The sequence below is a fragment of the Rosa chinensis genome, chromosome 7 (genome assembly GCF_002994745.2).
Source record: "Rosa chinensis cultivar Old Blush chromosome 7, RchiOBHm-V2, whole genome shotgun sequence".
In the NCBI taxonomy this organism is placed as follows: domain Eukaryota; kingdom Viridiplantae; phylum Streptophyta; class Magnoliopsida; order Rosales; family Rosaceae; genus Rosa; species Rosa chinensis.
Window position 1 is genome coordinate 54529620 of NC_037094.1, and position 18187 is coordinate 54547806.

Consider the following 18187-nt stretch of genomic DNA (forward strand, 5'->3'; position numbering starts at 1 on the left):
AAAACTGTAGTTGGTCCTGGTTTCACTACTCAGTATCAGAGATCGCAACAGAATAGTGGTGATCTTACCCCCTACAAACCCAAATTTGAGCCTATACTCCAAATCAAGCAACAAGAAGAATTACTTGTTGAAGAATCTTCTGAAGAAGAAGAAGAAGAAACTAGTAAAGATGAAGAAGCTAGTTTCATCCATGAGCACAACCTCAAGCATTTTCAGAACAAGCTTGAGTCTTAGAAAATTCCCACTCTTGAAAAAATCAAGAAACTACTCGAGCAGAATATTGATATAAATCCTCAGAAGTTTTGGGAAAAAGACCCAGTGGTCTGTGAATTGAGATTACATGACATGAATGCCATCTGTCATGTTAAAGCCATTCCTCAGTACAAAGAGGAAGATCAGAAAGAATTCAGAAATGATATTGAAGATCTCCTAAACAAGAGATTAATTCAACCTTCCACTAGCCCTCATCATGCTCCAGCATTCTACGTGAGAAATCATGCAGAAAATCTACGAGGAAAAGCTAGAATGGTGATTGACTACAGAGATGTCAACAAGAAGACTGTCAAAGACGGTTATCAGATTGCTCAAGTAAGAGTATTGATCAACCAGCTCAGAGGAGCTAAAGTCTTTTCGAAATTCGATGCAAAGTCGGGTTTCTGGCAAGTCAAGATGCAGCCTGAGAGTGTACCTCTCACTGCATTTGGAACACCACAAGGTCATTACAAATGGCTGGTAATGCCTTTTGGTCTCAAGCAAGCTCCCTCAATCTTCCAAAGAAAGATGGACAACATCTTCAAACATGTGGCGGAGTTCTGCGTCGTCTACATAGATGACATTCTTGTCTTCTCCAAAAACAGAGAAGAACACATGAAACACCTCCACGAGGTTGTAAAGCTGATAGTTCAGCATGGAATTATCCTAGGTGAAAAGAAAATCTTCTTTATCCTCGATGAAGTTGATTTCCTAGGAATAAACATCAAGAATGGAGTAATAAAACTCCAACCACATATTCTTGAGAAAATCTGGAAATTCCCAGATAGGATTCCTGATGCTAAGAGTCTAGAGAGATTCCTTGGTGTCATAAATTATGGGAGAGATTTCATCCCTAAAATCTCAGGATTAACAGCAATGTTATCTCCTAAGACAAGTTCCAAAAGAAAATGGAACTTCACAGAAGATGATGAAAAAATTGTGAAGCAAATAAAAAATCTCTGCAAAAACCTCCCTCCTCTTCAACAACCAGAAGAGAATGATGAAATTATCCTCCAAACAGATGCGAGTGATAATTACTGGTCTGGTGTTGTTCTAGAGAAAGCGCCTGGAACTAACATTGAAAAGATCTGTAAATTTTGTAGTGGCAAGTTCAGCCCTGCAGAACCGAATTATCCCACAGGGGAAAAAGAAATTTTGGCTGTCAAGAAAACAATTTTAAATTCTCCAGCTTTTCTTGGAAAATCCTTTATTGTCCGCACTGATTGTGCTAGAGTAAAGAATTTTAAAAATTTTAAACTTGACAAAGCTGCTGATAGAGGAAGATTAGCAAATTGGCAATTATTTCTTAACCAATATGATTATACTGTTGAATTAATTGCAGGAAACAAGAATCATCTTCCAGACGCATTGACTAGAGAAACGGCAATGTTCAGCCAAAAAGATGACGACGAAGGTCGTAATCCCTGAAGCAGAAGAACTGGGAAAGAACAGGAACCTGAAGAGGATCCCAAAGAAACCAAAGAAAAAATCCTTAAAAGGTTTCTGCTAAGCTCGAAAGGCTTGGCCTCAACTGATCAATCCCAGGGTAAAGGATTGGCTAGCCCGTCTCAAACGGCAGACGGTAAAGGCTCATCAAGACCGTTGATGGCTGCTGCTTTGCCAAAAAGCAGACCAACTCCAAATGGAGTTATAAATGTCTTTAATTATGAATTAAGAACTTTTGATACTCCTGTGTTCAGAACTGGCAGGAGACTAGCTTATCACCAGAAGGCAATCCTGGATAATCTTTTATTTGCCTTTCAAGAAAGAAGCAGTGGTCTGATGTTCCCAACTCTCTTTGCACTTGCTGAGGAACTTTATGAAAATGCTAGGCCACAATTTGAAGAAATGCATACACAGCAGAGTGCTGTAAGAAAAGAGAAAATTCACTTCCTTGAAAGTCCAGAAAGTGCTAGGGTCCCTATCATGGCACTTAATGAATCAGACTGGCATGAATTCCATAGTCTGATAGGAAGACATAATTCATAAGACCTAGTTCCTCCAACTCTATTTATTGTATCAGGTCCTTATGTTGGAAGATATTTGGTCAATGTTCAGAGTGAACATCCTCAGGAACACAAGCTCTGGCTTGTTGAAAATGGTTTTGTCCATAATCTGTGGACCAAAACAAGTGATGATCTGAAAGGTTTGCCACCTATCATTGTCAACATAGTCAAAAATATCAGGAAAAATGACTGTATGCTTCGTCTGAAGTTTAGATCCACTCCCCCTGAATGGATCCAAAAGGCAAACGGTGAGGTTGAATATATTCCTCCATATCATTATGTAAGAATTATTCAAAGAAAATATCTTCAACCAGCCTGTATAGGGTACAATGGCCAACCAAACTCAAGCATTCCGTGGATGAAGGCCATGGCTCTAGAATACATTAAAAAGATCATCTCTGAAGATATCAGCAATACCTTCCTGGCAGCAGGAGAGAAAATTATTATCACTGCATACGATCATCCTGACGTAGTCAGCAGTGACCTATTCCTATCTCTCACCAGAAAAGAGATAGATTCGACTATGGCATGCATGCACTGGGTGGAAAAACTTGAAACTGACAACCACTACAAAATGTATGTTGATACAGATGTCGAAGATAATGCTACCACTGTTAGAATGGCCCAGGCAGACAACAACTCCTTTGTCTTTGGCTACCATTCAGAAACAGACGAGAATATGTAGCATCACGGGTGAAGCTACAGGTGAAAGAAGAAAAACACCAAATTAGTAACTGTAGCACTTTTGACCTTTTAAAAGTTAAAGGCTACTTTTGCTTTCCAAAAGATAAAGCACTTCACCTACCTTCTTTTGTTTTTCTCCATCCGACCTCCACCAGTAGGAGCACTCAGAAAAGCAAAAGTTCACGGAGTTGTCCTGTACATTTTTATGTTTTGAATTCTAGTTTGAGTTCCGCTCTCTATAAAAAGAGCTTTAAGTTTCATTTGTAAGGCATCGGAAAATTGAGTAGAAGAGTCTTCTCTCAAGAAGTAAGAAAGCCATAGTAGCAGTGTGCTTTTCCTTCCTGTTCAGTGTGCAGTAGTGTGCTTTCATTACAAGTAAGTACCTATCTTCATTCTTATGGATAGCTAAACAGCCTTTTGCTGTTTACCTGAGAATGAGGCTCTGGATTCCTAGCATGTATTTCTATTGAATAAATAAAGGATTACCCACCCATTTTGTCAAAAGTAGCAAAATTAACTATCTTTAGCTATCACTATCTGTTTCATAATTCTGCATTCCATCTATAGCTATCACTATCCATTTCCTATATGCGGTCTGAAGTTTGAAAAGTGTTGCCTACCAGAAAAAATCAGTTTTAAAACTAAGATTAAGACAAGCAGCAGTGATTCCGCCTGTTAAAGTATCCGCTAGGCAGGGAGCCGTTAGGAGAAAAACTTGGGCATGTTGAAGGCTAGTCTTGTTTTCAATTTTTGTTTTTTAATGAAGTTTCTAAGGTAAACAAAAGCTCTAAAGCTCAGGATAGCATAGGAACTACCCCTTTTAGTCTTTTCCTAAGCAAATAGTAAGATACGAAAAGGTTTGTGCGTTTGGGCACAATACATAGAATTTTTGGGCATACGGGAATTATTCCATTCTCAAATTCACCCTCCCTAGTTTACGCCCTCCATACTTCATGTTTTATTTATTTGTTTATTTTTTTTTTTTTAAACTTGTTTAAGTAAATTCAAAAGAATATGTGTCTAGTCCAAACTCTAGGTTACTTGATTTAGTGATGATAGGGTTAGAATTAGAGATAATATCGAAGAATCTTGGAGATATCTAATTAGGGTTTTTTACTTCAACAGTGTCTGAACTCTTCGAGGACTTTTGAAATGATACCTAAACTTTCAAAGTTATCAATGTGATACCTGAACTCATTTTTTCGTATCAACGTCGTACCTGCGGTCGATTTCCGTCACAGAACCGTTAACTATGACCACATGCCCAGCACGTGAGGCACAAAATAAGGGTAAAAATGACCTTTCCCACTTCCTTTAGTTCTTCACGGGGTTTTTTACTTCAACAGTGTCTGAACTCCTCGAGGACTTTTAAAATGATACCTGAACTTTCAAAGTTATCAATGTGATACCTGGACTCATTTTTTTGTATTAACGTCGTACATGCGGTCGATTTCCGTCATAGAACCGTTAACTATGACCACGTGCCCAGCACATGAAGCACTTAATGAGGTTAAAAGATTAATTTACCCTCAAAAGTATTGTTTTTTATTTTTTTTGCTTTCTTTCTTTCTTTTTTTCTTTCTTGTTTATTCTTTTTCGACGTCTTCTTCCCTCTGATTTGTCCCCTCCGATTGGAAGCCATGGCCACAAATCAGATCTCACCTTCTCTCTCAACCACCCAACCCTTTCGAAGCACTACCTGACTACAACCATATTAAACTCAGCTAGATCGATATGGCTACCTTGCAAAAATTCAAGCTCCTCGCCACTCAATGCCCCGTCGTCGCCTGAAGCCCCACACGCAGCCCATCCGCCAGCCCCGTCATCTACCTCCGTCACCGTAAAACCCTCATATTGTTCCTCACCTGCCCCAACCACCGCCGATTGCCTCGCCGGAGTACCTCGTCCTATGCTCCCACTAAGTACTGATATTACAGCCGCAAATAACCAAAGGCCGGTTCTTTTCTGGACAAATTGATTAGAAGCTGGAATCAGTGAATGATCATTGCCCCATTGTTCGATAAATCATATACATATAGATATAGTTATACACAGACACGCAGTCACGGAAAAATCAGTTTTGGGTTTTCGCCCATCATCACCATCCTTAGCCTTTTCGCCGCTATTGAGAGAGAGAAAGAGAGAGACTCTCAGTCTCCTTCACTTTTGCATATTTTGATTCAATTACAAAGACACGGACTATTTTTGAAATTCATGAACTTATGCTGTGATGTTAGTTGCGGTGAGGAAGCCGAGTGCCACGACGACGTGGCCCGCCTCCATCATATCTCCGACAAGCTGCACAAGAAGGTCTGGATTGCCGCCGGCCATATTCTCTCTCTGATCCCTCTGTCTGAAATCTCAGTTAAATTCCAAGTCTCAGATCTGGAGACCGAGAGTCGTGAAATTATCTACACCGCTCCGGCCTGCAAAAAATTCACAGAAGCAAAGCCGTTGAGCAAGTTGTGCTTGGAGAACTCCGACTAGATGGAGTCCCCGGCGGTGTCCGTCCATCAAAGAATTGGATTCAAGTTTTGCTTTGGGTTTTGCATTTTGCTAGGAAATGTCATCATCCCATCTGATTGCATTTTGCAGATGAAAAAGGAAATAGAAATGGAGAAGAACTGAAGGTACGACGGGACACGTGAAGAACTAAAGGAAGTGGGAAAGGTCATTTGTACCCTTAATTTGTGCCTCACGTGCTGGGCACGTGGTCATAGTTAACGGTTTTGTGACGGAAATCGATCGCAGGTACGACGTTGATACGAAAAAATGAGTTCAGGTATCATTTCAAAAGTCCTCGAAGAGTTCAGACAATGTTGAAGTATATACTTTTAAGGGTAAATTAGTCTTTTAACCTCATTAAATGTTGGGCACGTGGTCATAGTTAACGGTTCTATTACGGAAATCGATCGCATGTACGACGTTGATACGAAAAAATGAGTCCAGGTATCACATTGATAACTTTGAAAGTTCAGGTATCATTTCAAAAGTTCTCGAAGAGTTCAGACACTGTTGAAGTAAAAAACCCATCTAGTTAATGTAGGGGACTGAAATTTGCACACCAACTTTTACAAACCACACACCTTAGCTATAGAAATTCCCAATTTGCCCTTAACTTCTTTATCATCTTCCTCATTTGTCTCTCTCTTTTTCCCTCTGCTTCTAAACCGTGTCCCCTTCCATCCATTTTTTTTGCATCTCTTATCACAATTAATGGGTATGAAAACCACGAGATCTCATCAATGTTCTATTCCCTTTACCTTATGTGTTTATTTCATCATCTCAATATTCATGGGCGTGAAGACAAACAAATTGGTGAGATTGGAGGCCAAGGAAGCAAGCAAAAAGCCGAGCCAGTACTTGTCTGCCAAAGTGGAAGAGTTCCATGGATGCAAATACCCAAATGAAGCTATAATTATCGCACAAAAAATTCCCACCATGGCAAAATAAGCTGGAAACTTCTTGCTTTGCAGATTACAAAATTGATGCAAGTAACCCAGAGAGCAGCGCTGAACGCAGTGGAGAAGTTGAGCATATGAGCCAGCTTTAGGTAGCTGGAGTGTTTCGACGACTTCGAATCGTCCGATTGGGATCTAAAGGTCCTCGGCAAGAAAATCACTCTGATGCCAAAGAAAGCCACAATTAAGTCAGCCAACTATACCTCAAATTTGTCTATGGAGATTCTAATTCCCAAAAATTTTAGGGATTTTGCAGAGCATTGCATTGGATTAGTGTAACCAAGGTACTCCATATCTGAATTGATTTGGGAGTCTTTTAGTGTCAAAGAATAGAGTTGCCTCCTCAAGCTGCATAATATAAAAGATTAAGCAACCCCTTTCTTTATTATGTCAGGTACGGTTATTGTGCCTTTATGTTTGTTGAAGACAGATGTAAAATATGAAACGTAGATCAGTAGTTAGAGCACCCACTACTTCAGATTGAGGTCATGGGTTCGAGTCACCATGGGGGTAGGAGTGAAATCATTTTATCATCTTTAATTATAAAAAAAAAAAAAAAAAAAAGAAGAAGAAGAAGAAGGCAGATGTAAAATATGAAACGTAGAGAATTAGATGCAAAGAGAGTAGTCATAGGGGGTAATTATGGCAATAAAATATTCAAATGATAATGGGAGTGTAGTTTGCAAAAAGAGGAGTGCAAATTTCACTCCCCTTAATGTAATATTACGTTTTCTTGTATAACTCTGATTCTATGCCATGTAATCCTCTATATAAAGAGGCCCCTATTATCAATGAAAGTACGACTCAATTCTCTCCAAATTTTAATTTTCCTTAAACACGTTATCAACACGACGCCCTAACCCTAAAACCTAATAGCCAAAACGCTAAATCCGAATACAAAACCTTAAAACCCTTTTGGCCTCCACCGCACACCTTGAAGCCCTCAACACCAGGAGCCCAGAACCAGCGGCAGAACAACCAGAACCGGCAGGAAACCTACCGAACCAGCCACCGGAAGCTCCAAACCACCCGCAACAAATACTCTACCGGTTCACCACGTTTAGACCTCCGATTGCTACCAAATTTTTCCAGCAGTAGCGTTTCGATCCCAGGATTCAAGAATCAGAAGCAAAACCCTAAAAACAAGCCTAGACGTTACTGAACTGGTCGACTGAACCTCCTGCAGAAAAGACAGCAGAAGAAGGAAAAAAAAAAGGAAAAGAAAGACTCGCGGGCCAGAAGAAGTCAAGGCCTAGAGTGAAGAAGCCCTGACCCTCAGTAGGCCTGGGCCGAAGCAAAGAAAGAAAAAAAAAAAAAGAGGGGGAAACAGGCCTGGGCCTAAGCAAAAAAGCAGCCCACCAGCCAACCTCCGGTGACTTCCGGTGAGATTTCCGGCGACTTTCCGATCACTATTTCGAGGTATTTTTTACTAAAAGTTCCCGTTTTTGAGTTTTTTCAATTTATCTTTTTTTTTTCTTGGGGACTTGCAACCTCCTTTTCTTCTACCCCCCTTTCTTCTTCATAGGGGAGACCAAAAACCAAACTGTGGGGGTTCGTGCTCACTCCAAGCTTGGAGCTTGTAGAGTTCTCCAAACTTAGTGTTATTGAGAAGTTATGATCGACCACAAACACATCATTGGTTCAATCTAATTCAATACCTCTTGGAATCGGATTTCTTGGAAGTGACTACGCTCAGAAATCCCTAATTTCTTGTAAGCGATTACGCTCGAACATTCATAATTTGTTGGGAGCGACTACGCTCAGAAATTTTATATGTTTTTCGTGGTAGCCTTTTACGCTCCGAAACTAACTCTAATTTCTTGTTCTCTTTCAGGATGAGTAACCTGAACAAACTAGACTCCATTGGGAACAACTGGCATTGGATATCATATGTGGGTTTGTGATATTCGCAAGCATCTCAAGGCCGATGGAATCCTAGATAAGATTCTCGAGCCTAGCCAAGATGTGCTAACTGTTGAGCAAGCTCAAGCTTTGGAAGAAAATAGAACAGCCTTGGAGGCAAATAAGGCGAAAGCCATCATCCTAATGACTCGTCATATGGATGATTTGCTCCAATACGAGTATATGAACGAAGAAGACCATAGAAGGTTGGGGGTCTCACTCGAAGAAAGATTTGGCAACGTTCGTGACTCCCTGCTTCCTGACCTAGAAGTGAGATGGCATAGCCTCCACTTCTGTGATTTCAAGTCAGTTTTTGACTACAACTCAGAAGCACTTCGCATTAAATCCTTAATGGAATTCTATGGTAAAGAGATCACAGATGCGATGTTGATTAAGAATACTCTTTCTACCTTCCCTATTTTTGCATTGATGGTTGCTAAGAACTATCAAATCTATGTTACTGCAGGACGGATCATAAGGTTTCATGAGCTCATTGGAGCTATGAATGTCGCTGAAAAGCATGACAACATCCTTATGAAGAGCTATAATTCGAGATTCGTGGAAACATAGCATATTCTCGAGTCCAATTATAGTCGTGCTCCTAAGAGAGGGTGCCAAGAGCGAAACCCTAATCTTAGGGATACTTCTGGACGTTCTGGTCCATATAATTGCTCTACTAAGGAAGGTAACTGCCAAAATAGGTGAACACAGAACCGAAGAGGCCAACGTGGAAAGAGAAAGGGAGGCAATGCCTCTGGCCATGTTGGTGGCGCCACCAACACTAAGAGCCATCCTTATGACGCTTTTAGAGCGCCTCAATCAATGGAGTCTGAGCACAGAGATGTATGTTCCTGATGTGGAGTGTCTGGTCATTGGGTACACATTTGTAGAGCTCGTGAAGAAATTGTCACTGCCTACAAAGCATATTGTGAAGGAAGAGAAGCTCACTATATGGAATAAGAAGATCAAGAAGATGATCCAGAGTGAAGGGTTGAAGACTTCAAATCTGGTTGGGATCAATAGATCACCAATTCTGTTTAAGTCTTTATTTTTTCAAGAGATGTAATAGGCAATTGCCATATATTGTACTAAATGCCATTGGTTTAGTTTCTCTTCAAAGTAGGCTCACCCAAAGTGAGTGTGATGTCTAGGAAGGTTTTGAGATAAGTGGTACTTAAGCGACCTTTGCTCCACCAACATCTCTCTACTCACTTGGTCATATTTATTTTGGAGTTACCGAAAGAAATCAAACGACTACCTTTGTTTTGCATTAGCTAGCATTTGGATTAGATTCTCTTAATGGTAAAGAGACAATGATGTACTCTGTTGGCTTATGAATAAAATTTCGAGTTCTTTTCATTATGACTCCATTTTGATTCTGAGCATATTACTTTGTGACCACGATGGCTGGGCCATCAGTATCAGTTCAAGAATATGGAATGGTCCAAATTTCACTTGCCCAATGGCACCTTGATTACCGTCACAAAAACTCTCTACGCTCCTAGGGAGAATAGACCCCTATTAAGCTATTCGAGCCAACGGGTTCCATGCAAAAATGCATGTAGAGAATGAAAATGAGTTCCTTTACAATACCTCTAATGATTGCGAACAAATGCGCATCTTAAAAAAGTTTATATGTGTCTCTAGTAGACTCTATGTCACTATTCGAGCTATTAAATCCAATAAAGTTATGAGAGAAAATCTATTGGATTTAGACACATATTGGCTTTGTCACGATAGGATAGGTTATCCTTGTCATGATATGATGATCCGTTTACTAAAGACTTCACATGGACATCCATTCTCTTGAGTGAAACAAATTAAGCATGAATCAAAAGTTGATTCCTAGACTAAGTGTGACCGCTTCCGCTGCCTCTGGTGCCGCCGCCGTCCACCACCATGGCACAGTCCCTATCCTCGACCTGGTATAGTCCCTATCCATGACGCCATGGATGGCGTCCATCATGGTGATGGCGCCCTAGGTGATGTTACAATCACCAACTTTGCTTCAAATAGTTTTTCAGACACTAAGGCTCAACCAAAATCCGCATTGGTTATTTCTAAGGCCTCTTGCTCGTTTTACAAAGCCCGTTCCTTAGGGAAATTAGAACTAAGACTGTCTTATACAAGGGATATGAAAATAATCATTATGTTCTTACATAGAATCCATGGGGATTCTATGGACTGATTCAACCAACTTGCGGACACTTAAATATTTCCTGATGTTGGTTGACACGCAAACACGCTGGTTACGTGTTGTGCCATTGTCCACCCATACATGCTGCTTATACTACACTCCTAGAAAATATCATATGACAACAGGCTCACTCCCTGGATCATTGTATTTAGTCAATTGGATTTGACATTGCTAGAGAGTTTACATCGAAGACTTTCGATGGTTATTGAATATCACTAGGACTGTTGTTGGACATCATATTCCCATGTACACACCCAAATGGTCTCGTGGAAACGACTACGATAGTAGCCCTGAATTTGATAATGCACACCAATATCCTTATATCCGCTTGGGGTGAAGCAATATCCCATGCAACTATGCTAATTCGTCTACGACTCACCATCACTCAATCTACCTTAGCGTTACAGCTAGTGACTAGGTACTATCTCGTACTTACGTAAATTTGAGTGTGACATTGATGTGCCAATTGCATCTCCACAGCGCATTATAATGGGATTTTACAGACGAATGGGTAACTACGTTGGATTTGAGACTCCAACAATCGTCCGCCACTTAATGCCCTTGCTAGGTGATCTCTTTACCGCATGTCTTCCGGATTGTCATTTTGATGAGACAGCCTTTCCGTCGGTAGGAGGAGATAAGAACACGAATGTTCAGCAGGAACGATAGGAATTGTTGTGGTCTGTCCCCACTATGTCTCATCTCGATCCCCACTAAAGTGACGAGATCACACAAATATGATGCAAACATGCCTGCAAGGATGGACGTCCCTACGAAAGGATGTAGCGCCACCCTACACGGAGGTAGGCATGGCGCCAACGCCATAGAGAGTGCTACTCTGGCGTTATAGGCCATGGCCTTAGCTAGGATGCCTAGGAGGTCCTCGAAGGATACTTTGGCACAACCCAATCCTTTGATCATTGACACTCAAAATCCGTCTCATGAGAATCTTCCTAATTATGGTTATCGTTGGGGGACGCTTTAACGTTAGAACATATTCCTGAGAATATAGAGCTCCATCAAAATTACACTAGTGTACATGAGACGTGGGATAGAAACTCCATCATAATTGATGATGTAGTCGCCCATTTGGTTGCGCATGAGTTTGTTGAGTCCGATGATATCGAACCACACTCCATTGATGAATGAATGCCAACATAGAGAGAATTGGCCTTAATGGAAAGATGCGATCCAGGTTAAGTTGGATTCTCTAAAAAAGAGAAAGGTTTTTGAGCCAGTGATGCCAACACCTCCTAACATAAAACCTATTGACTAATGGGTCTTTGTTAGAAAGCGTGATGAGAAAAAGATATGGTAATCTCGCTTTATGGCACAAGGCTTCTCACAAAATACCCTGGAATCGACTACGATGAGACATATTCTCTCATAATGGATGTCATTGCACTCCACTACCCTGTCAGTTTGGTAGTTTCCGAATAACTGATCATGCAGCTTACAAATGTGATCACTACGTATCTCTATAGAGATCTAGATACGGAATATACATGAAGGTTTATGATGATCTTCATTTACCCAAGTCAAGTGGCTCTAGACCACGGAGCGAGTTTACAATGAGGTTGAAACGCTCACTAAAGTGACTACTTGATTGGGAAAGGATATGTCCACGCGTTTCCATAACAAGTTTTGGATTCTATCACTGTTCATGTTGGACATGATCTTCATTGGAAACCCTTAAAGAGTTAAGGGAAACTGCTAAACACTTGAAATCCAAGTTTGAGCTGAAGGATTTTGGGAGAACACGATTATGTCTTGGTTTGGAACTTGAGCATCATGTTGATAAATGCTTAGGCATTTTGACAAGGTCAAGCCTTCAAGCACCCCCATGATCCTCCGTAGTCTTGATCTTGAAAAGGTTCCTCTTTGTCCAAAGGATGATGATGAAGATGTGCTAGAGGTAGAGGTGCCTTACTTAAGTACAATAGGTGCATTATTGTACTTAGCGCAATGCACAATACCAGACATCTCATTTACCGTGAACTTGTTAGCTAGATATACCTTTGCACCAACGTGACTCCATTAGATTGGTGTAAAACATATCTTTCGGTACTTGAGATGTACACTTGATATGGGCTTGTTCTATCCCTACAGAGAGATATGGGACCCATCACACACCAGGAACGCCACCAACACTGGCCTGTGTCCTCTATCCCCATCCCAAAACGACATGTGCTTTGGAAGGTTTTGCTGATGTTGGTATCTCTCTGACCCACACAAAGGTCATTCCCAAACTAGTTAAGTGTTCACCATGGGTAAGATCGCGATATCTTGGAGGTCTACAGAACAGACCCTAGTCGCTATATCTTCTAACCATGCAAAGATTATTGCTCTTCACGAAGTGGTTCTTGAATATATATGGATTGGATCCATAATTATGCATGTTCGAACAATTTTGGTTTGAAGTCTACCACAGATGAGCCTACATGCATTTAGAATAATGCTGCTTGTTTTGAACGAATGAAGCAAAGCTACATCAAAAGCGACAACACCAAGCATAATCAGCAAGAATAGACTCTCCTCAAGATTAAAGCGAACTAGGTTCGATATGAGGACAGTATGGCAGACTTGCTCACTAAGTCATTGCCTAAGTTCTACTTTCGAGAAACATGTTGGTAGCATCGTTTGCGGAAGTTATCCGAACTCTCATGACCGTAGTCATCAGGGGGAGATGTCTACATGTATGGTCTCGAAATGTGAAAGGTGTGTTGTGCTCTTTTTGCCCTTCGACCGAGGTTTTGTAACACATGGTTTTTGTTACTTTGCAACGTTTTTAATGAGGCAAAGAGAGGAGCACCACTTTTGGGTGACACAAGGGGGAGTATTCAAGTAAATCTAGGTTACTTGACCTAGTGGTTATATGATTAGAATTAGAGATAATATCGGAGAATCTTGGAGATATCCAATCAATGTAATATTACGTTTCCTTGTACAACTCTGATTCTATGCCTTGTAATCCTCTATATAAAGAGGCCCCTATTATTAATGAAAGTACGACTCAATTCTATCATAATTTCAGTTTTCCTTAAACAAAACTTAAATTTTGTCTTTTTATGAGAATTTTGACTAAATAAAGAAAAAGATAGTGTAGATTATAAATTAGAGAGTGTGAATTTCAATCAAAATATTTTTTTAAAGGACAGGTACAGCTCTTTTTAAGTTTTTATCATTAATAAAACGGTAGAATACATGGGAGGGATATAGTGCATAAACTTTAAATTACAATAAGGTCAAGAGAACGATCCGAGATAATAACAGACGTTTCAACTAAGATTATGAATTCTAACATGCTCTAATTAGTGAAGAGTGCACTACAGGTTACTACATTCGCTTTACAATTGTGGTGATAAACTGGAAAAATAATACTCACTGGAAGCCATACACTACTAGAATTTTCCTCATATACATCGGCCAGAAACCGATGTAAAAAAAAATTTGTACACATGTGTTAGTGGGTGATGTAAAAGATCGGAAAAAAATAGACATCGGTTTTTAACCGATGTCCCATATAATAATAAACATCGGATTATGTTCCAGAATCGATGTTAAACTGCTATTATGATCACAAATTGGTGTTTTTAGATATTGTTAAACCTTCATATTTATGCATTTAATGCTTAACAAAATATAGGTCCAACAGCACTAGTATTCATTCTAACATCGTTACTCATTCTAGAAACGATGTGTTATATTCTCTTACACATCGGTGTTTTTAAAGTTTGCCTGCTGTTTATAAGCTCTACGAGTACTTGTCATATATCACACTATTTAAGATTGAATCTACATTCTTTTGTATTACGCGACTGATGTTCATTATTCTATTAAACATCGTTTCCTTTTATGAAGTGATGTCCATTTTTCTATTAAACATCAGTTTTTGAGATTGGCACCGATGTTCATACTTATACTAAACATCGTTTTTCATTTAATAAATCGATGTCCATTGATTTGTTTTACATCGTTTCTTACACAATGTCGATGTCCATTGCGTTGTTTTACATCGTTTCTTACTTAATAACTCGGTGTCCATTGGGTTGTTTTACATCATTTCTTACTTAATAAGTCGATGTTCATTGGGTTGTGTTACATCGTTTCTTACTTAATATTTTGTTATCCACTGGCTTATGGGACATCAATTTTTTCTTTTAGAACTGATGTATTACTTCTTATATGACTTCATTTTTATAGTATAAACTGACTTGTAATTATCGCTAGGAAATCTAATGAGAATACATATCGTAAGTAAATAAATTTTGATTAATATTGATGCTCAAAGTACATAACAACATCCCAAGTATTTCTATGCATAACATGTCGAAATAAAACAAAAATTTAGGTGTAAATGGTACATAAACGAAAGCAAGCCTCGCCATACTTATATCCCATTTATTCTTCTGTTTTCACCTGCAAATAAAATGAAATGAACAATTAGCTATAACAAGAAAAACATAAGGAAAGAAAAGAAAGGAAAAGGGAAGGACAAAAAGACATTGAGCTTACAAGACATTCCTATCCTAGCATCCATAACACAATCTGTTGGTTAACTTAACTATACCTTTCTGGGATATTTAAGTCCTTAATTATGATTAATCGAGTCAAAGGTCAACAATGTTGAACAAGTTACTATAAAAAAACTAGGCACAGACAGATTGCATGAATATATTTGTTGTAATACTGTGACCAAACTAGAAAAAATATATAAATAGATAAAAGTATGATAAAGCCTTAAGCTAAAACAGACCTACCAATTGGAATCCGTCAAAACATAAAGCATGAAAAGTTCTGTTCGAGCAGAGTCATTGCAACATATAATAGGCGTCTTTCCTCCTACCATTTAAATGAGACAGATTACTTGAGGAGAGCGCTATAAAATCATATATATATATATATATATATATATATATATATATATATATAAGAAATGTTGAGCTTACTACATACCTCAATGGACATCCATCTTACTACATACCTCAATGGACATCCATCCCACTCCCTTTTGCACTACCACTGAATTCATGCAACAAGGGTATCTCACATTTAGGCAAAGTTCTGTTTACTTGCTATTTTGTTAATGACTTGGTTTTTCAAATTGATTATTGTTTCATCCAATTGAAGTGGAGCGCAGAAAAAAAATTGAGTAATAGGAAAAACACCTGTATCTTATATTCTTATATGTTAAGCCAACAAGGCTTATTATGGTTAAGCTTCTGAAGGCCCCAAAAAGCCCTTTGTTAGACATACATGTTTATTATATGAGGGTAATATTGTTAAAACATTCTTTTTGATAAAATAAAGGTAAAAATAAAGCCAAATATATCAAAACTACCCCAATCAGTTTGCATCATACTATGGACAAAAAGAAATACCTCTCCAAAAAGCTGCTCATTCATTTTAATTTTTTTTTGTTTTCTTTTTTCAAATTTTTTGTTTTCTTTCTATATTGTTATTGAAAACAAAAGTGCTGGCTCGCACGAAGTGCATGTTGCTAATGTAATTAAGCACTAACAAAAACAAGAAACAAAGGATCCAACACCTCTAATGTATTGCTAAGAGTAAATACGTGCTAATAGTTTACATCCTAAGCTTACATTGGTTAGATCTATCTGTGGATCTTCCATAGACTTGTATAGAGTGCCTTTAAACTCATGCATCACTTTCTCAACCTCTTCAAGAACACGTTTCAGTATTCCCACCTGCAGTTGAATGACAGAGAAGTGTGATTCAGAAAATAGTACTCCAAAGCAAATGATTCAACAGATTGAGAAATAAATAAACAGTATTCTGCCTAAAAAGCCTAGATTACAAAAGGAGGTTTTCCAACAATCATTATCAATAGTGTGAAAAAAATTTCACTAGTGAGCACAGAAAAAAGACAAAGATTCAAAAGAAAAAAGACTAAGACCGCTTTAAATTGAGCAATCAGAACAATGTCTGAACCATTATCTGATTTGTTTCCTTCCTAACTACAGCCTGACTAAACAACAAAAGAAAAAAAAAATACAAACATATAAGATGATTCACCACAACATGGACTCCAATTTAGCCACCTTCATACAATAAAATTAAAGAATAAGAGAGGCAGTGACTATTGAGTGAAGGATTTTAAAATGCAATCTTCCCATATCAAATGATGCTATATATTATATGTATAATAAGAGAGAGATAGAGACCTGACCAGGGTAAATAGTTCACTCAACCAGACAAGAATTAGGACCATGAAGGCCAATAGTTGATCATCGTAAAACTCGAACAGAAAAAACAATATGCCAATCATAATCTGCAGAACCCAAGATCATGTTATTTGAAAGTGAAGCATATGTCAAAAACGAGCATTAAGTGTACACACACACACACACACACACATATTCTATTATGGTAAAGGCAAACCAAAAGGATGTATACTCACCGGGACAAAGACAAGTGATTCAATTACATGCACAAAAATCAACTGAAATGTTGGAAGCTGATGACGAGCATGGTGTTGAAGCTGCACTGGAATAATTTGACAAATGTAAGCACCAAATTATAGAGGCAGGATAGGAGAATGAATAACACAAATACTTATGCAGTCTTCTCAATTCATAGTCAAGGATATACTCATCATTCCAGGAAAACAGTTTATTAATATTGTTTTGGATCAACCGGACAAAAAAAATAATTCATAGTTCCACAAGGAACTTATACTACTACTGAATATTGAAAATATATGCAAGTCAATAATGCATCGTTTCATCCGCTTAAGACAGAAGAAGATACTTAGTGGAAATAGCACAATACAATAAAACAAACCTGTGAACTTCAGCATCCGAGTCTGCGTCTCTCTCAAAGTAAATGACACAGACATAGTGGTTGTAAAGAACACAAACAGAGACATCATAAGAACGGCACACTTTGTCACCATCATAAGAAAACAACAAATAGAATGCCACCCCTATGGCTTACAGAATGCCACCATCATAAGAACGCCACCCCTATGGCTTACAGAATGCCTCTGAAAATGAGAATAATAGACAAGAGGAAACAGGGGAAATAATGTTTGCCAAAATAATTTTTCAATCACAAAAATGCATTGACCATGAAGATGCAGGGCAACTGTATTGACCCTAACAAAATTAAAAGCAAGTACTCATTTGACCATGGTCACTACACCAGAAGATAAAAATATAGTTACTCCATACACAATGGCAACATTAAAACACATGATGCAATCACTCCACACCAAATACCACAGCTGAGGGAACCACATTCACCATAGCAAAAAAAAGGGACGTTGTTCAAAAGCAGTGAATCATTGCAGACACATATAAACTATATCCAGGTGTCAAGAAAATCCTCAACTTAAATCAATAAACAGAAACTACTATCATTTTACCGAATGCAACAGCATTTTACAGATTGAAGAAAACTCATGTACAAACTGATAAAACTACTGCCAATTTGAAACTCAAAAGCAACATAAGTCAGTTACACATCAGTATTCAAGCTACAATTATTTACAAAAGCTTATGCCCTTTATATAAAAGAAAACATACAAATCAGCTACCTGATATCCATGAGAGTAAAAGATAAGTTAAGAAACCCAACTTAAACCATGCCTACAAAATATGAAGCAGCAAATAGATCAGAACAAACCAAGATAATTAAAACCCAGATGTCAACATTCAAATTCA

At 38.5% G+C, this 18187-nt stretch overlaps 1 long non-coding RNA gene across 1 annotated transcript; it reads right to left on the bottom strand.

Annotated features, from left to right (window-relative positions):
- Nucleotides 1-16648: 16648 nt before the first annotated feature.
- Nucleotides 16649-17417, bottom strand: LOC112175943. The gene is made up of 3 exons (XR_002926719.2): nt 17307-17417; nt 16924-17009; nt 16649-16794 (listed from the first exon to the last, which is right to left on the bottom strand). It is a non-coding gene; the product is annotated as an uncharacterized LOC112175943 (long non-coding RNA).
- Between the last annotated feature and the right edge of the window lie 770 nt (nt 17418-18187).